Below are 24,872 nucleotides of genomic sequence, written 5' to 3' on the forward strand. Positions count from 1 at the left end.
AAGATTCTTTTGTAATAGAAAATTTCTCTATAACTTACCTATTTTATAATTTTGGATTCTTGTATATTGATATGTATTATTACAGCATACCAAGGAAGTAATACTGTTATTTACTGGTTTTTAAATTTTTATATGGAGTGAATTAAATGTGAGGTTCTGCTGAAGGAGACCTATGGTTTAAAAAAAAAAAAAAAGTAGTAATAGCATATGCTTTTTATAGAAAAAGTAGAAAGGAAAGATTAGTGAGAGAAGAAAATAAAAATCACTTCCCAGCCTACAACCTAGAGAACCATTGTTAACTGATGCAAACATTGTCATTTCCATTGTATACATGTGTTTGTAAGCTCTACAGTCTCTCATTTTTCTCTCTGATTATTAAGGTAATATAGGGGGATGTGAAAATACTGGGAAGTTGTAATAAAGAGGGGAGAAAAAGTCACTCAGAGATATCCACGAAAGTTTGCATTTTTGTGATGAAGAAATTGGAGTATACATGCTAATTTGGAACCTGTATTGAAAACAAAAAACAAAACTGACACCATAAGCATTTTCCAGTGTCATATATTTATCCAAAATAAGATTCTTAATGGCCAGAGCATAACTGATTTAATGATTGTGTATGATTGAACATTTTATTTTGACTTTTTACTTTTACAAATAGCACTGTGATGAACATTCTTGTACCTGAATCGTTTGTACATTTATTTCTTTAGAAGAAATTTCTGTAAGTACAATCATTTCAAAATATATGAATTTTGGAGGTAAGCAGGTCCAATGCTTAGCCAATTGCTGTGTCCTTAGTCAAATTACTTTTCAAGCCTTAGTATTCTTTCCGTAAGAACAGGTATAATAATGATACTTACCTCAGAGGTTGGAGGGAGTAAATGACAGCATATTTACAGCATTTAGCACATCCGATAGTATACAGGATACTTTCAGAGTCTTCCCCAACTACCTTTTTCTTAAGTAGACTCTTCTCACCTAGCATCTATTGTAATTAACTATTATGCTAAAAAATTTTGTCTTTCATTCCCCCACTAGATCATGAGTAGGGACAAGTTCAGTCTAGTTCATTAATGTATATTTGAAACCTCATACAGGGCCTAACAAATATAAATATGTTGGGTGTATGAAAGGTTATCTTCCAAAGCTTTTAATATTCAGTTGCTTTTTTTCTTACAGCAAAGCTGTGCCAGTTTACATTCTCTCCAACTCTGTGTGAATTGTGTTTTTTAATTTACTGTCACTGACACTGCGTATGGTTGTGTTTAAAAAAGTTCTAAATTTCAAAGTCATAAAGTGATAATTTTAAAACTTGTGTTTTTTGGCTTTTTCTCTGAAGAGGGAATATTTTATATTCACTTCTATTTTCACATTTTCTGTTTATGTTTTTCATTCTTACAATAAGCATAAAGACAAAATAAGAGTAATATGTTATAGTCCTGTCTGTGGTCCCCTCCCAAGCATTATTCCGTACTTCCTGGGAAAAAAAAGTAAATAGTATATCACACAATTATGAGACAGGGTTAATATACAGAAGTACCATATCAAAATTGATCTCCAAGAGGTTTAAACTGGATAAACTTACAGTGAAAAAGTTTAAAAGAATTTTTGCCTAATTTAATTTACTGTATCAACACTGAAAATGTAGGTTAAGACGTTATGTTAAATGCTAAAATCAGATTGTATTTTCAGTATTTTCTTAAGCTTATGTTTTCTGGAGGGCTTCAAAATCATTTTGATATCTGTGGATGTATTTGAAAATAGTATTTTGCTTGTGGGAAGTAGGCAAAGACAACATTTAGGTATTGTATTAGATACTTTCTTTATATTACTCATTTATTCATTAATTTGGCAAATATTTATTTAACTCCTACTGTGTGCCCCAAGTGCTATTCCAAAAGAATATAGCAGTGTACAAAATAAAATCTATATAGATACATATAGTCTGACAGATGGTGGTAAGGATAAGGAGGAAAAGAAACAAAGTGTGGAGTGTGTATGAGGTGCAGATTTAAATAAGCTGGTCAGGGAAGTCCTTTCCCACTGATTTTCCCTCAAGGAGTGAGCCTGTGGTGAGGGAGCAATCCTGCGCTTATTCAGGAGAAAGGGCTTTCAGGAAGGGACAACAACAAAGAAGAAAAAACCTGAGAGAGATGTATTCTTGATGTCCTTTTTTTTTTTTTTTTTTTTTTTGAGACGGAGTCTTGCTCTGCATCCCGGGCTGGACTGCAGTGGCCGGATCTCAGCTCACTGCAAGCTCCGCCTCCCGGGTTTACGCCATTCTCCGGCCTCAGCCTCCGGAGTAGCTGGGACTACAGGCGCCCGCCACCTCGCCCGGCTAGTTTTTTTGTATTTTTTTTAGTAGAGACGGGGTTTCACCGTGTTAGCCAGGATGGTCTCGATCTCCTGACCTCGTGATCCGCCCGTCTCGGCCTCCCAAAGTGCTGGGATTACAGGCTTGAGCCACCGCGCCCGGCCTCTTGATGTCTTATGATTAAAAAATTGCAAAGAAGTCTGTGTGCCTAGAATGTAGTGGGAAAGGAAGAGAATGGTAGATGAGTACAGAAAAGGTCAGAGACAAATGAGGCAAGACTTTGCTAAGCTACCGTAAGGACATTTTTACTTAGAGTAAAATATACCTTGTATATACTCTTCACAGTTGTTACATGAGGTTAGCTGAGTTTTTCCCATTTTACAGTTGAGTAAATAAGGTAGGTTCTACCACATAACTGGTAATTAAGTTCTTCCAGGTCATATAAGCTACCCAGTAAGATCCAGAGTCAGGTCTTTGACTTCATAACCTCCTGAATTTTTCGTTGTACTGTTCTTGTTCAAGCATACTTCTAGAGGCTTTCACTTTTATAGTGAAATTCAGACCGGGCTTAGTTTTTAGTGTTGATCTAGGGCAAGTTTTCATGCAGGGCTTATTATTTTTTAATATCCATAGGAACTAATTCCATTTTTATTTTTAAATCAACCTTGCCAAGGAAGTTTACACATAATACAAGGTACCTATTTAAGTGTCCTTTTTAAATGAGTTTTCACAAACTTACATACCCGTTTAACCATCACCATCATTCAGATACAGAACATTCCTGTCACCAGTGAAGTTCACTGATTGCAGGGAGACCCCAGTCATGGCCCTGGCAACCACAGATCTGCTTTCTGTCAGTATATTTGAGACTTTTTCTAGAGATTCGAACAAATGGATTTGTAGGTACTACATTGTTTTGTGTCTTCTTTTGCTCAACATAATTTTATGACTTATTTATGTTGCATGTATCAGTTGTTCATTTCAGTTGGATGTTGTTTTGTTGGCTAGTGCTTTTCTCACTGGTGCCTGAAACATGTTTGTTGAATGAATGCATGTAATAAATACCCTCTTCCCTCAGTTTTACTGCTTTCCTTTATGATGAGACTGCTAAAATCTCTCTAGATTTTGTATGTTGCTAGACTTAAATTTGTGTATAGAATATGTGAAGAGATAATAGTGGAAAATGTGCATGATTTGGAGCTCAGTATTTGTTAAAAAGACTGTTTTCTCTATTCATTTATCTTAGTACTCTTCTCTAAAATGAACTGACTGTATATACGAGGCTTTATTTCTGGACTCTCAATTCTGTTTCATTGATTGATATGCCTATCCTCATGCCAGTATCCCTTGATTACAGTCTGCAATTTTGAAAACAGGAATTTTTGAGAATCCTCCAACTCTATTCTTTTTCGAGATTATGTTATTAGTATGTGCTCCATGAATTTCCATATGAATTTTAGAATTAGCTTGCTAATTTCTCCAAAGAAGCCAGGGGGAATATTGATAGAATTGTGTTGAAACTGAACATGGGATATCTTTCTATTTATATAGTTATTTAATTTCTTTCTTTTTTTAAAATCAATTGAGGACCGGAATAGACTTTAATTTCTTTTAATTACGTTTTGTAGTTTTTATGGTATGTTTTGTATTACTTTTGTTAAACTTATACTTAAGAATTTTATTCTCTTGGATGCTTCAGAAATGGAGTTATTTTCTTAATTTCATTTTTGGATTGTTCATTGTTATTGTATAGAAATGCAATTAATTTTTGCATATTGATTTTGTACCCTGCAACTTTGTTGAACTTGTTTACTTATTATAAAACATTACTGTTAATAAAATCTTCAGTATTAAACTGCTATGTAAACTGTTTTATATTTTCGGGTCTCCTGTTGGCTTACCTTGTATCTAGTTGTTGGCATTCATTACTGACATGGAGTATTAAAAGTCTCCCAACCACTGTTGTTGAATTGGCTATTTCTCTCTTCAGTTGTCAGTTTTTGCTTCATTCATTTTGGTGCTCTCTTGTAAGGTTCATGTGTTTATGATAATCTTTTTAGTGGCTTCTTTAGGATTTTCTTATCTATGACATCAGGTAATCTGCAATTAGAGGTAGTTTCACTTCTTCTTTTCCAATCTGGATGCATTCTATTTTATTTTTTTTGCCTAATTGTTCTGGCTAGAATCTTCAGTACAGTATGAAATAGAAATGGCAGTTCTGTTTAGTGGACAACCTTGTATTATCCCTGATCTTATAAGGAAAGCATTCAGACTTTAATCTTTAAGTACATATCTGTGTGTGTTTTTTTTGTTTGTTTTTTTGTTTTTGTTTTTTTTCCCCCATGGATACCTTTTATCGGTTTGAGGATGTTCCCTTCTATTTCTAGTTTGTTGAGTGCTTTTATTATGAAAGGCTATTAGATTTTTTCAGATGCTTTTTTTGGTGCATCTTTTGAGATGATCATGTGGTTGTTTCTTCTAATATGTTGTATTACATTTTTTGTTTTTATGATATTGAACAGTTCTTGAATTTCTGGGATAAATCCACTGGTCATGTTGTATAATCCCTATTTTGCTGTATTTGTTTTCTGGTATTTTGTTGGGGGTCTTTGTGCCTATTTTCTTTTCTTTTATTATTTTTTGAGACGGAGTCTCGTTCAGTCGTCCAGGCTGGAGTGCAGTGGCACGATATTGGCTCACTGCAAGCTCCGCCTCCCAGGTTCACGCCATTCTCCTGCCTCACCCTCCCGAGTAGCTGGGGCTACAGGCACCCACCACCACTCCTGGCTAATTTTTTTGTATTTTTTAGTAGAAACGGGGTTTCACCGTCTTAGCCAGGATGGTCTCGATCTCCTGACGTCATGATCCTCCTGCCTCAGCCTCTCAAAGCTGGGATTACAGGCGTGAGCCACCATGCCTGACTAGGTTTTCTGCCTATTTTCATAAGATATATCAGTCTGTGGTTTTCATTTCTTGAGATTTCTTTGATGTTGTTATCTGGATAACAATGGTCTTGTAAAATGAGTCAGGAAATGCTCCAGGTTCCAAAACTCTTCTCTGTTTTGGAAGAGTTTGTGAAGAATGATATCAGCTTTTCTTATAATTGGTACAACTCACCAGTGAAGGCCTGAGATTTTTTTTTTTTTTTTTTAAAATGGGAAGTTTTAAAATTGCTAATGCAATCTCTTCACTTGTTATAGGTCTGTTCAGATTATCTGTTTCATCCTAAGTCAATTTTGATAGTCTGTGACTTTGTAAGAATTTGTCCCTTTCCTTTAGTTATTTAATTTGTTAGTATTCAGTTCACATTATTTCTTTATGATCCTTGCTATGCCTACCCTACAAAGTTGTAGTAATGTACTCTGTTTCTTTCCTGTTTTTAGTACTTTGAGTCTTCTTTTTCTTTTTTTTTTCTTTTCTTGGTCAGTTTAGCTCAAAGTTTGTCAATCTGTTTATCTTTTTAGATAATAAACTTTAAAAAGTATTTCTCATTTTTTTATTCTCTAGTTCACTTATATCAGCTCTTATCTTTATTATATCCATTGTTTGCTTTTGGTTTAGTTTGCTCATCTCTTTCTAGGTTTTGTTTTAGTTGTTGTTTGTTTGTTTTGAGACGGAGTCTCACTCTGTCACCAGGCTGGAGTGCAGTGGTGCCATCTCAGCTCACTGCAAGTTCCGCCTCTCGGGTTCACGCATTCTCCTGCCTGAGCCTCCCGAGTAGCTGGGACTACAGGCGCCAGCCACCGCGCCCAGCTAAGTTTTTTTTGTATTTTTAGTAGAGACGGGGTTTCACCATGTTAGCCAGGATGGTCTCCATCTCGTGGGTGTTAGCCAGGATGATCTCCATCTCGTGACCTCGTGATCCACCCGCCTCGGAGACGGAGTCTCGCTCTGTCACCCAGGCTGTAGTGCAGTGGCGCGATCTCGGCTCACTGCAAGCCCCGCCTCCTGGGTTCACGCCATTCTCCTGCCTCAGCCTCCTGTGGAGCTGGGACTACAGGCGCGTGCCACCACGCCCGGCTAATTTTTTTTGTATTTTTTAGTCGAGATTGGGTTTCACCGTGTTAGCCAGGATGGTCTCGATCTTCTGACCTCGTGATCCGCCTGCCTCAGCCTCCCAAAGTGCTGGGATTACAGGCGTGACCCACCGCACCCGGCCTTTTTTTTTTTTTTTTTCAAATGAGTGAAGTCTCACTGTGTTGCCCAGGCTGGAGTGTAGTGCCACAATCTCGGCTCACTGCAACCTCCGCCTCCCGAGTTGGAGCAGTTCTCCTGCCTCAGCCTCCCGGGTAGTTGGGACCACAGGTGTGTGCCACCACGTCCAGCTGATTTTTGAGTTTTTAGTAGAGATAGAGTTTCCACCTTGGACAGCCTGGTCTCGAACTCCTGACCTCAGGTGATCCACCCTCGTTGGCCTCCCAGAGCACTGGGATTATAGGTATGAGCCACCACACCGGCCCTTTTTCTAGTGTTTTTTTTTTTTTTTTTTTTTTTTTAAGGTGGAAGATTAGGTTATTGATTTGAGATCTGTTCTAAAATGTAGGCATTTACAGCTATAAATTTGCCCCCTAGCACTGTTTTCACTGTCACATAAGTTTTGGTATCTTGTATTTTTGAATTTATTCCTCCCAAAGTATTTTCTAGTTTCCTTTGTGATTTTTTTATTTTACCCATTACTTATTTAGAAGTGTTGTTTAATTTCTTTTCTTTTTTTTTTTTTTTTTGAGACGGAGTCTCGCTCTGTCGCCCAGGTTGGAGTGCAGTGGCGCGATCTCGGCTCACTGCAAGCTCCGCCTCCCGGGTTCACGCCATTCTCCTGCCTCAGCCTCCTGAGTAGCTGGGACTACAGGCGCCCGCCACCTCGCCCGGTTAGTTTTTTTTTTTTTTTTTTTTTTTTTTTGTATTTTTTAGTAGAGATGGGGTTTCACCATGTTAGCCAGGATGGTCTCCATCTCCTGACGTCGTGATCCGCCCGTCTCGGCCTCCCAAAGTGCTGGGATTACAGGCTTGAGCCACCGCGCCCGGCTGTGTACTTGTGAACTTCACAGATTTTATTTTGTCATTATCTCTAATTTCATTCCATTGTGTCAACAGAACATACTTTGTATTATTTCAGTTCTTTTAAATTAATGCTTGATTATGACCTAGCATATGGTCATCTTAGAGAATAGATGTCTGTCAGGTGTAGTTATTTTATATTTTCAAGTCTGTTGACTTACCTTGTATCTGGTTGTTGCATACATTATTGAAATGGGGTATTAAAGTCTCCCAACTACTGTTGTTGAATTGGCTATTTCTCTCTTCAGTTCTGTCAGGTTTTGCTTCATTTATTTTGGGGCTCTCGTTAGGTTCATGTGTTTATAATTGATGTATTTCTCTGATGATTGGCCAATTTATCATAGTAAGTTTTTTTCTCTTTATCTTTAATAATTATTTTAAAGTTTATTTTGTCTGATGTTATATTTGTATTTTTAAAGTGTGTCTCCTATAGTAGATTGTTGGATTTTTTTGTAGTTTGTCAGTCTCTGCCTTTCAATTGGATTATTTGATCATTTATATTTAATGTTGTTAATTATATAGTTGAATATATGTCTGCCATTTTGTTTCATTTTCTATATGTTTCATGTCTTTTTTGTTCTTCTCGTCTTTCTTTGCTCCTGTCTTTTGTATTAGTTGACTTTCTTGTAGTGTAACATTTTAATTCCTTTAATGATATTTTCACAATATATATATATTTTTTTCTTGTTAGTGCTTACTACTGCTTATTATACACACCTTACCTTATCAAAAGCTACTTTGGACTTGTACTAACTTAATTCTAGCTAGATACAGAAATCTCAGTCATATATAGGTCTGTTCCTTTTTCTTTCTTTTTGTGCTATTGTTGTTATACATATTGCAGTTATTATAGTTTACAAACCCAACAATGTATTGTTATTGTTACTACTTTACATAATTTTGTGTCATTTAACCCTTTTCCCATTTAGAAAAAAAAAAAGTGTAGCTTGCTGCCAGTGCTCATTTAATTTTACATAAATATAGTTTTTGAGGCTGAAGCAAATCTGACACATACTCAATGTGAAAATAAAATATTAAAAAACTGTTCTTGGAGTTCTGTTCTGTTCTTTTCTTTTTTTTTTTTTTTTGAGACAGAGTCTCGCTCTGTTGCCCAGGCTGGAGTACAGTGGCGCAATCTTGGCTCACTACAACCTCTGCCTCCCAGGTTCAAAGGATTCTCCTGCCTCAGCCTCACAAGTAGCTGGGATTACAGGCACCCGCCACCACGCTCAGCTAATTTTTGTACTTTTAATAGAGACAGGGTTTCACCATGTTGGCCAGGCTGGTCTCGAACCCCTGACCTCATGATCTGCCCACCTCAGCCTCCCATAGTGCTGCGATTACAGGCGTGAGCCACCACACCCGGCTCTTGGAGTTATTTCTAAACAAAACTAACATCAGAATCATCTGAATCATTTTTTCTGAAATATAATTATTTCAGAAAAATTGGATTCATCAAATGAATCTTTGGCCAACAGTTGTTTGAGAATGATGTTACCATCACATGTAGGAATGCCACATTTTCGAGGATTTGACATTTTCAGCAATCAAGAATTACTATAGTTTGTAAATGGAAATACTACCACTAAAAACAGATTGCTATAAATACAATGATGTCTTTTGTTTACAAAGTTGATGTGCTAGAGCAATACAAAAATAATAATAAAAGTGAAGTATTTCATGGCAAAGTTATCTTGGGGTAAATGCTGCAGCCACAAGTGCTGCCAGTGAGTATTCCTGGGGCAAAGGAGAAAAGGGTTAATGGAGCTGAGAGAAAGAAGGAGACCAAGTATAATTTTATAGAATTTCTTACATTAACTTTCTTATTTGATATTTCTGGTTCTCTCCAATTTTCCTGTGGACTTGGGTTACTATCAGGTTTCTTTCCCTTACTCCAAAATAGCTTACCTTTCAACAACCTTCTTTGTGCTATTATAGTCAAATATAGTACATTTCTATTTGTTATAGACCCAACAATACACTTATATACATATTGCTTGTGTGATTTCTTTTTATCATGTAAAAGGAGAGAAAATTTGTATTTATACTGTCTTTTATAATTACATAATTATTTTTATCAGGTTTGCTAGCAGTGAATTCTACCAATGTATCTTAATCTCCATGTTTATTTTGCCTTTTTGTTTTTGTTTTTTGTTATTTGTGTTTTTTGAGATGGAGTCTTTCTCTGTCACCCAGGCTGGAGTGCAGTGGTGTGATATCAGCTTACTGCAACCTCTGCCTCCTGGGTTCAAGCAATTCCCCTGCCTCAGCCTCCAGAGTACAGAGTCCTGGGATTACAGGTGCCTGCCCCCATGCTTGGCTAATTTTATGTATTTTTAGTAGAGATGGGGTTTCGCCATGTTGGCCAGGCTGGTCTTGAATTCCTGACCTCAGGTAATCTGTCTATCTCGGCCTCCCAAAGTGCTGGGATTACAGGCATGAGCCACCGCACCCGGCCTATTTTGCCTTTTTTGAAGGATAGTTTTGCTGGATATAAAATTCTTTATTGACAGTTTTTTCTTTCATCATTTTGAATATGTCATCCTGCATCATTCTGGCCACCATTATTTCTGATGAGAAGTTAGTTGTGACAAATCACTTTTCTCTTGCTGATTTCAAGAGTCTCTCTTTGTCATTGGCTTCCAGCATTTTGTGCTATGATGTTTCTGGGCATGAATTGTTTTGTTTATCCTAGTTGGAGTTCATTGAGCTTCTTGGATGTGTAGATTAGTGTTTTTCTTCAATTTCTGAGGTTTTCAGCCATTATTTCCTCAACTATTTTTCTGTTCTTTTCTCTTTCCTTTCTTCGTGCTCCCATTACACATGTGTCGATTCACTTAAGTGTCCTACACTTTTTTTTTCCCCTGAGGCTTTGTTCACATTTCTTCATTAATTTTTCTCTGAATTGCACAACCCTATCAGTCTGTCGTCAAATTTGCATTCTCCTTGTTCTCCTGGTTCACATATACTGTTGAGCCCCTCTTATTTTTGAGCCTCTGAATTTTTCAGTTCAGTCATTTTACTTGTTAACTACATAATATCTTTTTTTCTTATCTCTTTCTTAAAGATAAGACATTGTCATCATACCTTCCTTTACTTCTTTGATCGTGATTTCCTGAAATTATTGAATATATTTTTAATGACTACTTTGAAGTCTTACTAAGTCTGACATCGTGGCTCTTAAACAGGCAGTTTCTGTTGACTGCTTTTTGTACCCTGTGTATGAATTACTTCTCTTTATTTGTATGTCATAATTTGTGGGCGAGAGGCTGGACGTTTTACATAAACTTTGCAGCATCTCTGGACACTGATTCTTTCTATCCTTTGTGCTTATTGTTTGCTTGTTTAATGGCTTGGCTGGGCCATTAAACAAGTTTCAATGAAACAAATTTCAATGAAATAATTTCTGAAATATTTCAATGAAGTTTTGTATTTCTTGCAGTGTGAAGTGCCTGTTGTCACCCATTAGAGGGTACAGCCTTGGACATGGGCAGTTATATTGGGATGACAGTGATTTTAGTAGGACTGTTTACGATTGTCTCTTTCACTTATATGTATCTGTTAAAACCTCTGCTTCTGTTGGTGTCACACCCAGATGTGATAGTCTTTACTAACTGCTGGTGACTACTCTTTTGTTATTAATAGTTCTCCGGATCATAAATTTCTCCACAGTCAGATCAAATTAAATTTTGGCCCCTTTGTAGGGGCATTTTTTGAGGCTAGTCTTCAGTGTTTTTTATGAACCGAGGAGGTCTCTTCCTAGCTGTCTCTCTTCCCAGTTCTCTTTGGTACATTAGCTGACCTGTGGTTTAACTTGTTCTCCTGCCTTAGAGCTACCAGCTTCCTTTTAGTTGCTTACTGCCCAAATCTCCATATTTTTGAGGGTACCCTTGGACTTGAATCTGTTCCAAATAAAGTCTTTTCTTTTGGGGAGGCTTTTAGAGTTCTCTGCTCTTAGGTCTACACCTCTGCAGCAGAATCTCTGAGCCACTACCACTGGGCAGGGTGGTAACCTCTAGTCTTTTTGGCTTGCCTATGCCTGTGTGTAACCACTGTCTTAGGAATGAGATGGGTTGAAGGCAAATGAGGCCCCTGTGTTCTAGGCCTGTCATGTTTACGTTAGAGCCTCTGCCTGTGTTTTGAGGCTGGTGGCGGAAGTGAGGGAGTTGAGTATAAGAAATTCTGTTGGCTTGTGTGTCCTGGAAAGATACTTTAACCTTTGACTGGAAACTCAGCAGGGAGAGAGCCCTGTCCTGACTCCATCTGCCAGGAGTAGAAATTTCGTTATGCTGAGCTGGCAGAGGGAAGAAAGGGGCAGTGTGGCTCAGATACTATGGATTCTTGCTATTTCTATTGAGATTTAGTAGATTATTTAAAATAAAATAGTTTTTCATTTGCTGTATTCCCTTAGAACACTCCCCAGAGCACTGAGTTTTTGTCTTCTTTTCAAGTAGTTTTCTCCGATTATGTTTTTTTCATTGATTGAATTTTGACAATTAAGTCAGTCTTATTTTCTCTGGATAAACCTTACTTGTTCATAGATCTTTGGGCATTTTATTGAATTTGATTTGCTAATATTTTGTTGAGAATTTTTGCCTTTATATATATGAGGAATATTGGTCTTTAATTTTTTTTGTTTGTTATTGTTTTCTTGTTTTTAGTTTTGGTATCAGTAATGCCTCAAAAATGACTTAAGTGTTTTGTGTCCCATTTTCTGGAAAACGTTATGTCAAGTTGGTATTATTTCTTCTTTAAATGTTTTGGTAGAGTTGACTAGTAAAACTACCAAACCTGGAGAGTTTGTCTTTCTGTCTGCCTTTCCTTTCCTTTTCCTTTTCCTTTTCCTTTTCTTTTCTTTCCCTTTCCTTTACCTTTCCTTTCCTTTCTGTTTCTTTGTTTCAACTGTGAGTTCATTTTTTTCTGTAGGTATAAGACTTTTCAGATTTTTTGAGTTTTTTTCTGAGTTTTAGTAGTTTGAAGTTTTTGAGGAATAGGTGCATTTCATCTAAGTTGCTGAATTTATTTTTATAGAGTTATTCTGGTATTATTATCCTTTTAATGCCTGTGGGTTATATATTTTCTGTATTAATCCTGATACTGGTAGTTTCTGACTTTTTTCTTTGTCAGTCTGCCTTAAGAGGTGCATCAGTTTTGGTGATTTTCTTTTTAAAGAATTAGATTTTCTGTTTTCTTTACTTCTTTTTTTTCAATTTCTGTGTTTTTTGCTGTCATCTTTATTATTTTTGTTTACTTATGGCTTATTTTGTGCCGTTTTTCAAGGTTTTTGAGATGTAAGCTTAGGTGATTGACTTGAGATCTTTTCAAAGATAAGCACATGAAATTCTAAATTTCCCATTGAGTACTAATTTGGTTACATCCTACAAATTATATGTTTTATTTCCAATCAGTTCAAAATATTTCTAAATTTCCCTTTATAATACCTCTATGACCATGGATTACTTAGATATGCACAGTTCAATTTTTATGTATTTGGAGATACTTTCCAGTTTCTCATGTCATTTTCTAGTATAATTCTCTTATAGTCAGAGAATATCATTTGTATAAATTCAGTTATTTTAACTTCGTTTTTTTTTTTTTTCAAATGGTCTAAGATGCAATTAATTCGATGAATGTTTCATTTTCCCCTTTTAGGAATTTGTAATCTACTGTTGTTGATGATGTATTCTTTTTTTTTTTTTTTTTTTTTTTGAACCGGAGTTTCTCTCTTGTTGCCCAGGCTGGAGTGCTGTGGCACCATCTTGGCTCACCTCAACCTCCACCTCCCGAGTTCAGGCGGTTCTCCTGCCTCAACCTCCCCAGTAGCTAGAATTATAGGCATGCTCTGTCGCGCCCGGCTAATTTTGTATTTTTAGTAGACACAGGGTTTCTCCATGTTGGTCAGGCTTGCCTCAAATTCCTGACCTCAGGTGATCTGCCCGCCTTGGACTCCCAATGTGCTGGGATTACAGGTGTGAGCCACAGCGCCCAGCCGTTGAAATTGTATTCTATAAATGTCAATTAGATCTAGTTGGTTAATGATGGTGTTCTGTTTTTCTGTATCCTTGCTGACTTTTGTTTGCTTGCTTTATAATTAGTTAGAGGAGTATTGAAATTTCCAAATGTAGCGCTGGAATGGTTAATTTCTTTCAGTCTTATCAGTTTTTGCTATTTTTAACTTGAAGCTCTGTTGTAAGTGCATACACATTTAGGGGGTATTATGTCTTCCTGGTGAGTTGGCCTTTTTATCATTATTTAACATATGTTTCTTAGCCCTGGTAATATTTTTTATTGCTCTGAAATGTAATTATTCTGATGTTAAGGTAGCCACTCCAGCTTATCTTTGTTTACTTTTTGCATGGTATATCTTTTTTCACCTGTTTACTTACCTCTTATTCTATTTAAAGCATGTTTCCTGTAGACAGCATATCGTCTTTTTTTTTTTTTTTTTTAAACCATTTTGACAGTCTTACTCTTTTGGACTATGTCTAATACAATTGTTGATCTATGTGGATTTAGGTAAACCATTTGCAATTTTAAATTTTCTGTTTGCTCCATTTGCTTTTTCACTCATGTAATTGATGCTTCTTTCCTGCCATCTTTTGGATTATCTGACTACTTTTAATATTGCATTTTACTTATTGAATTTTTTAGTATATTCTTTGTGTAGTTTTTTAGATATTACTTTAGGGATTACAATGCACATTCTTAACTTTCCAGAATTTACTTATTATGTTAGTTTCCTAGAGCTCCTATAATAAATTGCCACAAACTGTGTAGCTTAAAATACCAGAAATTTATTCTCTCATAGTTCTGGAGGTTGGAAGCCCCAGATCTCAAGGTGTCATCAAGGCCATGAATCCTTTGAAGGGTATGGGGAAGAATCCTTCCTTCTAGTTTTGGTGATTGCCAGCAATCTTTCATGTTCCTTGGCTTATCCCTGCATCACTCCAGTCTATGCCTCTGTTTTCACATGGTCTTCTTTCTCTTCCCACCGTGTTTCTGTACTTAAATCGCTCCTTTGTTTTCTGAAGACACAAGTCATTGGATTTGGGCCTTCGTAAATCCGGTATGACTTCCTATTAATTTGGTGAGATTTGCAATGACTCTGTTGCCAAATAAGGTGAAATTCAGAGGTCCTGGGGGTTAAGACTTGAACACGTCTTTTTTGAGTACACAGCTCATTCCTTTGCACTTACATCACTTTAAGTGGAATGTGGAAACCTTGTCAGCATGTAGTTCCCTTTACTCATCCCCTTTTATGTTGTAGTTTCGTATGTATTACATTTGTATACTTCAGATACTCTTCACACAGTGAGGTCACTTGCTTTAAACTATCATGCATATTTTAAAGGATTTAAGAGGAAAAGAATAGTGTATCACAGGGATTGCAAACTATGACTGCAGGCCAAGTCTAGCCTAACGTCTGCTTTTTGTAAATAAAGTTTTGTTGGAATACAGCCACATTTGTTAGTTTATATATTGTCCCTGGCTGCTTTTGCACTACAGTGCAGAATTGATTAGTTACACTGGAGACTGTTAGGCTTGTGAAAGTTGAAATATATTCTGTCTGACCCTTTACATAGTATTTACTATCTGACCCTTTACAAAAAAGTTTGCCAACTCCTGGTCTAACATGTATACACGCATATTTTCCATTTTTTCCCCTTTCATTCATAAAACTCTAAGTTTTCTACTGGTATTATTTTCATTTTGTCCAAAGAATCTTCCTTTCTTTATAGCAGGTCTGCTAGCAATGAATTCTCTTAGTTTCTTTCATCTGAAAACATCTTTATTTCACCTTCATTTTTGAAGGATGCTTTTGATCCATATAGAATTCTGGGTGGACAGTTCTCTCGGTAGCAATTAGCTAGAGTAGAGTAGCAGCAACTACCTTCTTTAGGTGGTCTGTGGACTTTCTGGTTTGCCATAGTTTTTGCTACTTTCTCTTGTCTCTTTGACATTGATACCCACTGCCATTTGTTATTTACTATTGTGCCTATGTGGTGGTTTTTCTTATCAAAGGATCAGAAGGAAGTAAAATTTATTTGTTATTTTCTGAGACAGGGTCTTGTTCTTTTTCCCAGGCTGGAGTGCAGTGGTGCAATCAGAGCTCACTGCAGCCTTGAACTTCTGGGCCCAAGTGATCCTCCCAAGTAGGTGGGACTACAGGGTGCGTGTGCCACCACGCTCAGCTTATTTAAAAAAACAATTTTTTTTTGTAGTGATGGGGTCTCACTATGTTGCCTGGTCTGGCCTCGAACTCTGGGCTCAAGCGATTTTTCCTACCTTGGCTTCCCAAAGTGTTGGTATTACAGGTGTGAGTCACCACACCCAGCCACAAGTAAAATTTTTACTGTACTCGTGTTTCTATGTAGTGGGAAAACAAAATAATAAGTCCATGTTTCAAGAAATGTGGGAGAAGCAATAATTTTTAATGGCATTTGGAATGTTTATACATGTCTGGTATGCAAAAAGGATCATACCTGTTTTCAGACTAGTCTTTTTAAACATTTGAGTTGGCATCTTATGCTGTAACATGTATTTTCAAAATGCTTTAACATCTCACCCATCATTTTCTTTTTCAAACTAGCTCTTTTTCCTGTATAATTTATGTCTTTCCCTAATAACTTTTTGGCATGTATTTTCAGTATCTTTGCCCTGTCTTGCTTTCTTACAACCAAGTCACATCAAAGTTGACTTAGCCCTGGGTTGTGAATCAGAAATTCCAGATTCTGTTTTCTCTCACTCTGCCACTAATTAGATGTGTGTATGAGACCTTAAACAAGGTTAAGCCTACCAGACTACAATGTGTCTCTGAAACAAGGTGTTTCAACTCAATTTTGCTCTGAGGCTTAATTTTTTTTTTTTAAGCTCTTTACTGTTCTAAGTTACTCTCTGCCAACAACCTTGTTCATGCTGTGATATTCTCATCCAGAGGTTATTAATATTTTTTTGTTCCATGAACCTTTTTGGGTCTCTGGTAAAGAATGTAGATCCCTTCTCAAAAATATTTTACATGTGCAAAATTAAATACATATGCTTATGAGGGCACCAGTTATATTGAAGTACCGTTTTAAAAATATTGACTAAACAAACTCAGTATCATGCATATCAACAGGAAGTCTACTGGTATATGGTATTAATAACTTTTAGACTTGTGATGAATATAAATGATAATTTGAGATTTGAAGCAACTAAAGTGATACAAAAATATCTGTGGTTTCTAGTGGTAACAAAAATCATCACAGGTGCCTCTAGCACCACTGTGGCTTGTTACCTACATTTTAAATTAAGGAAACACTAAATTTCAGTTAGAGGTTTGTAAAATTAAAGATCTAACTTCTTTACCCCAGCCAAGTTTATGTACCCTCTGCATTCAGTCAGAAGACTGAAGATTTATGGAACCTGGTTAAGAATTCTGTCTTTTCCAGCCCACGAGACATTTAGCTTAGTGCCTACTATATATTAGGTGAACGTAAGTTATGTCTAGTATATAGGAAGTACATTCCTTAGTGAAAAAGTATTGCTAATAAAAGTTTGAATATTATTGCCATTTGTGACCTTGTGTTCATTATAATTAGTGCTTTATAAATCCATAGAGAACAATTGGCAAACACAGAGTTTTATTTACTACCTGGCATATAGTAAGGCTCAGTATTTTTGGAAGGAAGTTAGAAGAGTCTCTTGATTATTAATATCAATGATTTTTGACCATTTTATTATTAAATACTTGTTTCAAAATCTCTGGTAAATTTCTGTGTGAAACAATTTGTTTAGTTACTCTAGTATTTCTGAACAGGGAATACTGGTATCACCTATAAATGGCAAGCTGCTGTAGTTATCCTTAGTATAACACATGATAAACTGGAACATAGTTCTTAGTAAAGCAAACAATACCTTTGTCTGCACTGCCTGAAAATTTTGAATTGCACAATTTTTCAAATATTCTCAATTCAGTAGCAGTGAAACAACACATATTGAGGTAAAAGTTCTTTGCATTAATAGTATACTTCCACTGTTCTTAGAGTAGACTCATACCCCTACTTCTTTGATTCTAGGTTAACTCTAATTTTAATGTTTCTCCTGGAAATGTAAGTTCTAAGTTTTTATGGGGCTTTTTAGCTGCCTTCTTCCTCCTCATAGGAAAATACCCATTTGTTAAATAAAGATATTAATATATACAGAAATATGTTTGTAACCAGTATTCTTAAACCTACACTTAACTGACCTCTTTTAAACAAACCATTATTTTAGATTCTTAGTCCTGAGTATTCTGAACATTTATAGTTAGTAAACTACTCTCTAGTTTACCCTTGTACCCTTTTCTTCACCAGGTTAGTTATATACTTAACAAGAATCTGTTTTTATGCGAGTGTTAATGTAACTTTTACTTTAAATGTGATCTAAGTGAATAAAATATGAGCGTAGAAAAATAGAGCTGTTGTTTTAATGAAAAGCACGGTGAATGGTTTGGAAGGACTTTGTATAAAGTTCTTTACAGATTGCTAAAGGATTAGATGTGGATAAGCCCAGAGGTTTAGGAAGCTTTTGGTTCAACTGACTAAACAGTATGGAAATCTATTTTCTCACATATCTGGAGGAATGGAAGGTTTTGTGTGGTTGTTTAATAATTAATTTCAAGGTTAGATTCTTTTTGTTTGTTCTACCATTGTCAGAGTGTCAGCTTGTCCACAGGCTATCTCTCTTTATGGTTACAAGATGGATATAGTAGCTCTAGTTGTGCTGTTCTGATATAACAGCTATTGGGGAAAGACGGACTGTTTTTCTTCCTTTCCTAAAATCCTACCATCAGTTTTTCCCTTATGTCTCACCAGTCAGGATTGGTTCAAATGTCCTTTCATATATCAATTACTGACAAGGGGGATAGGATTACCATATTGACCTAGACTGATCGCATTTACGCTTTTTTTTTTTTTTTTTTTTTTTTTTTTTTTTTTTTTTTTGAGACAGGGTCTCTTGCCTAGGCTGGAGTGCAGTGGCACAATCTCAGCTCACTGCAACCTCCATCTCCCGGGTTCAAGCGATTCTATTGCTTCCGCCTCCTGAGCAGCTGTGATTGCAGGCGCCTACCATCAAGCCTGGCTAATTTTTGTATTTTTAGTAGAGATGGGGTTTTGCCATGTTGGCCAGGCTGGTCTTGAACTCCTGACCTCAGGTGATCTGCCTGCCTTGGCTCCCAAAGTGCTGGGATTACAGGCGTGAGCCACTGCGCCCACCCAGCATTTACTCTTGAACCATGTGGGAACGTTTGAATATTTGGACAACTATGGTGGTCACAGATAAAAGGACTTTTAGAATATCAACCATGAGTGTTTGCTATGCTGAGACAGCTATTAAAAAAGTAGAAAATGTTTGTAAAATTTCAGAAAGATTCTGCTATTTAGTTGTCTTTAAGGTCTTGTTCAACTTTAAACAAAATTGAAACTGGATTTCTTAAAAGATGCATTATAGAAGTGCATTATACAAAACATTGTGTGAAAAGTTAATTACTAATCCTACACTCAAAGAAAAAGCTTGTCCTACATCAGACTCTCAAGGGGGAATAAATGTACATTTATATTTTGAAAGTATTTGATTTGGTAGGAACTAACTTTTAAAATTAACCTTCTGGTTGCTGGTCTTTTTCTTACTAGACAAGATGCTTCTGCTGCAGTCCTTGTAAGGAAAATGATGTTTCCATAAAATTAAAGTTAATAAAGGATTTAGTTTATTTCTTGTGTTTCATTTATTCAGTAAAATGTATCTGTTATGTATCACTTATTGTAGGTACTTGGGATAACAGTGATAAGCTTAAAAGACAAGGTTCTTCTGCTTAAGGAACATAAGGGATACAAACAGAAAACAAATGAGAACAAAATTCAGACTGTTGGGTGTTCAGTGAAAGCCTTTCTGAAAAGAGATAGTCAAGCAGACATGTTAACCTCTTGGCATTTGGAGATTTGGGGTACGATCATTGAAAAGGAGCCTCAAATGTAAAGACCCTAAATTGAGAACTGACTGGATGTGTTTGAGAAACACGAAGAAAGGCAATATGGCTAGTACTTATTGAGATATTCTCACTTCTTTTCTTACTCTTTGTTTTCTTACCCATCGTTAGTAATCACTATATTGCTTATACCCTTAATTCTATTGCTTCTTTCATGCTTCTTAATACTCAAGACTTTTGGTTAAGTCTGCTTCTACCTATACTGTTCTTGCATGCCTGCAGTTGTGTGTGGCTGGAGAACACCAACCTCCCATGGGTCTTTAGTGATACTTGGCAATTCTACCTACTGTCGTTCCTCTAATCCCTTCAGTCTCCCTTTCTTAGAAGACCTTTTCCTCTCTCCTCAAACCTCTAACACTTCCTCCCATATTCTTAGGCTCACCCGATAACTTCATTTCTTATTTTACGAAGAAAACAGAAACAGCTGCATGAGAACTTCCATAGCTTTTATTACTATGGCCTACCTGAATCTATTCCTATTTACTATCTTTTTTTCTGTTTCTATTGATGATACATCTTTGTGCCTATCTAAGGCCACTCTCTCTTATTAATGCCATCCACATCTGCTCAAAGTCATCACTCCAGTAATTTCTCTCTCTCCATCTTGTATCATCTGCATTTTCCTCTGTGCCATAATTTTTCCTGTCTTTAAAAAAAGCCTTCTGTCAACGCTATATTTTTTCAGCTATTACCATTTTTCACTTTTATGGCAAAACTTCTTGAAAATGATGTCTGTACTTTGTCTCCAGTTTCTCTCTTCCTGTTCTCTTGTGAATCCAGTCTAGTTAGTACATTTATTTCACCAAAGCTATCTTGTGAAGTTTACCAAGTCGGTGATCTCCATGCTGCTAAATCCAAAGATTAATTCTCTCTTTTTTTTTTTTTATAATCAACAGCTTTTTGAAACAGTTGATTACATTCTTCCTTGAACCACTTATTCCAGTTAACTTTCAAGATATCTACCATACTCTCTTTGGTTTTCATCTCCCTCGCTGGCTGCTCCTTCTCTAAACCATGAACTAGACCATATTATTTTCATTTATAATAGGAGGAAATTAAATCAGACAGAAGCTAAGCAACTTGTGTAAACATACGTACATTTCGGGCAGCAGGAAGACTAGAAACAACCCCTATTGTCTGAATTTCAGACCCCAGTTTTATTTAAGCCCAAATCAAATGAAGAGCTTTTAATTTTCAAGCCTGTGGTTCAGAAATTATTGAACTTTTGTCATTTAAGATCAGTAGGATTCCCTTTATAGTATTCACTTCATTTGAAACTTTTAAGCGGCAGTAGAAGAAAATGTCTATGTCTCAAGATGGTGGGCCTTTTAGATAGACCTGACTCTCTACTTAGAGTAAATTCTGTGTATCAGATGTGTAGAATCCTCCCTGGAGTATGGATGAGAGAACTATACAGTTGGGTTAAAAGTAGTACCACTATAGAAAATGGAAGACACATACAACATGGTTATAGAGTATTATGACAACCAGAGAGCAAATTCATTTCAATAGAATATTGTTAAGTTGTATTTGTTTTTCTTTGTAGATATAGGCAACTTTTCATTTTACATGCTAATTATAGGTCTATGAAACCTATATTACTAAAATAGAGAAACTGTTCTTAGTTAATATGGCAATTTTCCTAGACCAGGTATGGTATTCTTGAGTTTTATTTATTTTTATTTTACTGAAATTCTTGAGTTTATATTTATTTCATCTGCCCATCAACTTAGAATTTTAAAAACATTTATCCATGTGATCAAGCAAAAAATTAGTTCATAAGGGCAAGGAAATATTTATGTGACTGCAGTCGACCTATTAAGAAAACGTTGCTTGACATAGTTCTAGAATTTGAGGAACCCTTATTTTAAAAATAATGGCTAAGTGCATTTACTGCACATTTTATTGAACTCCAGTGAAATTGGTCACATCTTGTAGTTTGTCCTAATTAATAGCCACACTAGAATGTAATGTCTTCTGTTAAAGAAAACCTGTTCAGCTGGTTCAGCTGTCTTAACCTGACGAAATTCATATTTTAACTTTGAGTGTGGTAATGACTACCAAATTACAGATATTTTAGATACTATTTTCAGCCTTTAAAATATTTGGCCATTGTTTAAATACTATTGAGTAATGAAGTGGGTTGAGGGGAACATGGAAAAAGTTTTTAAAAATCTTTAAAGAAAGGAAAAGTTAAGATTCATCTAAATCATTTTATTTTATAGCTTAGGAAACTAAGGCCAGAGAGAAGTAATTGGTCTATTTTTTGTGTTTATAATTTTGCCTTTTCCGCAGTGTCATATTAATGGAATTGTTCAACTTGTGGCCTTTGGGATCTGGTTTCTTTCCTGTAGCAAAAATGCACTTAAGATTCATCCATCTTGCATGAATTAACAGCTTCTTCCGTTTTGTTGTTGAGAGTATTCTGTTGTGTAGATAGCCTTCTGTTTATCCGTTCACCTATTAAAGGACATCACATCTTCACTGAAATGAAGATACATGTACTGGTTTTGGTGTGAACATACATACATCTTCATACATGTACTGGTTTTGGTGTGAACCTGTTTTCAGTTTGTAATGGTAAATACTTAGGGGCATAGTTGCTGAGTTGTATGGTAAGTTTTTGTTTACCTTTATAAGAAATTGCCTAACCTCCTCCTAACATGGCTATACTTACCTTCATTTTTGAAAGATATTTTAGCTGGGCTTAGAATTCTTTGTTGATAGTTTTCTTTTTTCTATACTTTGAATATATTGAACCACTGTCCTCTGATTTGCATTGTTTCTGATGAGAAGTCTGATGTCATTCCTACCTTTGTTACTCTATGTATTTTTCCCCTGCTTTAAGATTCTTGTTTATTGCTGTTTTGTAGCAGTTTTACTCTGAGATGTTATGATCATGTGGTTTTGTGTTGTTATTCTCTTTAGAGGTGGTGAATTTGGATCTGTGGGTTTATAGTGCTCATAAAATATATTAAAAAGAATTAGTTCTAGTTTCCCCTCCTTGTGCTTCAGCCTCAAAACTCTACAGGCAGTGAGCTGGGTGCACTATATTTGTTCCTTTTTCTTGATGATCTCTGTCCTGAGAAGATTGTTGTGTGATGTCTGGAAACCATTGTTTCATATATTTTGTCTAGTTTTCTGTTTATTTAAGGTAGAAGGGTAAACATAGCCTCTTTTTTAATCATGAAATACACCCTTGCCTTATAGAAAATTTCATTGTAGTTTTGCAAATATTTGTCTTTTCTGAATTCTTGAATATTTATAGGACTTAGTGGGAGAACAGTGTATAAACCTTAATAAATTTTGGCACCTAGGGTGCATGCTGTCTCTCATGTTTGTTCCTTTTCACAGGCTGTCTCTTTGACTTATTGTACATCCTTTCATTTCCAATATGAAGGTTATCAACATAATTTATTGCTGAATATTTTTATTTAATATAGTACGATGAAGATAGTGGTGATAGATGTTAACTTTTCATGTTTATTTGGAAGAAAATACAGTGTCTTCAGTTATTTTTCTCTGTATTAAAAGGAGATAATGATTCTTATTTCAGTATAGAATATTAGCTCCCACATTGATTAGAGTATGGTGGCTATGGATTGAAACTCCAGGCCATGAAATATTTCCAATTATCCCCAGAAGAGGAAACAAAGCAAATAATAAACAGATTTTCCCTTTATACGAAAATCCATAATTCTTCAGAGTGAACTTTTATCTGATAAATTCTTACAGATTAAATATTAATATGTATTGTTATGGTATTAGCATATAAAATCCAGTCCTTATCTTTGGTATATAATTAGGTTATGTTAAAGATGTATACAGCATTAGTGTATTGAAAATTACCTTACCTGATTGTAGATTTCCAACATTCTTTTGCTGACATTAATATAATTGAAGGTAATTCATAGACCCTAAATATTATATAAGAAGGAAAACATTTTATTCTGTAAGTACTGACTGAAATTTTGCGTTATTATCCACTGAATTCAGAGTCACCATGTATGTATTAATGGTAAAGCAAGTACTACTTTACAATTTAATATTATAAAACACTAATATTAAAACAGTTAATATGTAGGAGATGCATAATAAAATAATCTTGCTCTCTTTTTGTGACAATCGTGAAAATTTGAGTTGGAACCAAATGTGCATCATTTAACAATTCCTGAATATCCAATTCACTTGGTAACTTTTCCTTATGAAAACCTCATTGCTTGCTAAATGATAAAGATTACATTTATAGTAGTAAATATGCTTTTAAAACTTTACTCCTTTGTTGTTTTTGAAAGAGACATATTTAACTCCAAAGGTACTTATAAATTTGGTAATCAGCAATTACAATTTTGTCATACAGCCTGACATCTTGAAGTATTTCAGCTAAACGTACACTGTAAGATAGTCAGACTTACGTAAAAATACACCTCCCACTACCTTTGTGATCAAACATAAAAGAGGAGCCAGAAGATAGGTTTTTGTCACCTTGGTTCGTTTTAAAACTTAAATTTAGTAATATTCATTTTTAATGATTTGTTTTTTTAAAAAAAAAATGTTCTGCCCGTATAGATTGCTTTTTAGAGGTACTCCATATATATATGTACATGCATGTTTGTTGGTTTTAATAATACTGATTCACTCTCCTTATAAATTATAGATTATATGTTACCTCTTCACAAAATATGTTTGTTGATATTAAATAATTGTTCTGAATTTGAATATAATCTTTAGTGGCTAGCAAGATTATTAGTTCAGTAGGTATAGATACTACTTCCTTAGGGAGAATGTTTAACCAAACTTAGCTAAGAGATGTCTGTCTTGAAAATGCATATTTACAAATTGTTTGTATACCCACCTTTGAATAATTGAACTCTCATTTTCAATATTCATTTTAAAGATAGCATTTCTTGTGGCTGTCATCTCAGCTTCAGTGATTTTTTTGGTTTTTTTTTTTTTGGTGGGAGGTGGTACCTCGAGTGCAAGTCATTTTGAACTTATTTATATCTCTGCAGTTTAATAAATTAGCCCCATCATTTTTTCGCCCAGTGTAAAAAAAGTGAATTCCCTATTGGAGTATGCGTGAAATTGGAAGACTGAAAGACAGAAGCATCAATGGAAGTTGACATTTTTTGCTCTTCTTTTTGGAGTAAAGCTTAGTAGAATATTGAGTTAGGTTTGTATCTTTTGAATATATGTTACATTCCCATTTTGTTGTATGGGAATAAACCTACACAGAATGAATCAGTAGCTGTGTGAGTAACTTACATTTTCTATCACCATATATATAATCATTTGGAGGGGAAGGATTTGTTGTTAAATGATGTAATATGAATTGTATGTTTTTGAGATAACTGGAGAAGATACATGTAAAAGAAAAAAATATCAGTTGTGGGAGGGGTAAACTTTTTTGTCGATTTCATTTTTTATTCCCTGTAAATTTCTCCCTTGTGTATGATGTCTGGCAGACAGTCTTAATTGAAGAAAGTAGAA

The 24,872-nt window shown here is 35.5% G+C and overlaps 1 protein-coding gene across 3 annotated transcripts in view; it reads left to right on the forward strand.

The window, feature by feature from the left end:
• CNOT2 (CCR4-NOT transcription complex subunit 2) overlaps positions 1-24,872 on the forward strand; it is a 109,824-nt gene that overhangs the window by 13,167 nt on the left and 71,785 nt on the right. The gene's annotated exons all lie outside the window — the stretch shown is intronic.

Source organism: Chlorocebus sabaeus, chromosome 11 (assembly GCF_047675955.1).
Source record: "Chlorocebus sabaeus isolate Y175 chromosome 11, mChlSab1.0.hap1, whole genome shotgun sequence".
Lineage (NCBI taxonomy): Eukaryota > Metazoa > Chordata > Mammalia > Primates > Cercopithecidae > Chlorocebus > Chlorocebus sabaeus.